Source organism: Diadema setosum, chromosome 15 (assembly GCF_964275005.1).
Source record: "Diadema setosum chromosome 15, eeDiaSeto1, whole genome shotgun sequence".
Lineage (NCBI taxonomy): Eukaryota > Metazoa > Echinodermata > Echinoidea > Diadematoida > Diadematidae > Diadema > Diadema setosum.
Window position 1 is genome coordinate 9013279 of NC_092699.1, and position 772 is coordinate 9014050.

At 38.9% G+C, this 772-nt stretch overlaps 1 non-coding gene across 1 annotated transcript; it reads left to right on the plus strand.

The window, feature by feature from the left end:
- The first annotated feature begins 335 nt into the window (after positions 1-335).
- On the plus strand, positions 336-411 carry Trnaa-ggc (transfer RNA alanine (anticodon GGC)). The gene has a single exon. It is a non-coding gene; the product is annotated as a tRNA-Ala (tRNA).
- The last annotated feature ends 361 nt before the right edge of the window (positions 412-772 follow it).

Sequence of the window (772 nt, forward strand, 5' to 3'; positions counted from 1 at the left end):
CATAATAATGTTTGTAAATTTTTGAGAGTAAACATCACTCTGTTCCTGAATATCTAAAAACTAATGTGTTACGCTCTCCCGCCGTTCAAATTATGATTTATAGGTTTTGCCCTCACGGACAACATATAGAGTGGTGTTGAGCGTAGTTCCTAATAATGTACTCAAAAAGCTGTATCACTTCGGTGATCCCTCGCATTTATCCCCAAGTTGAATTATCCTTCAGGTTTATGCCAGGTTTAAGACTAGTGTGTTCGTGTGTGTCACACACAAACACACTATAGCTTCTGACCATCCGACATTGAGAATTACAGGTTTCTGGGACGAACACTGAACTAGGGCTTTCTATAGCTCAGTCGGTAGAGCACCGGGCTGGCAATCCGGAGGTCTCGGGTTCGAATCCCGATGGATTCCCATTTTCTTTGTTAATCTTTCTACTAACTTTTATAGACATCTACATTGTGCATGAAATACATTATCATAGGCTGAGAGGAACTATGGAGAAGTTCTTAGTTTCGTTTGAGTATGCTTTTGTGATTATCTCCCTATAGGTGCAAAGCACAGTAGATGCTTTGAGCACTGTTGGATATGTGCTATTTAAAGGATAGGTCATTAGCTTATCAGAAGGAACTTTTGGACCGAAGTATCTGAGAATAAGAATAATCCATTAATAACATGATAAAGAGGCTATTGCTGAACACGCTACTAAGGAAGGATGCGCATCAAAGGACATAGATGAAATATATTCTGCCTTATGAAATACTAAGAATGAATA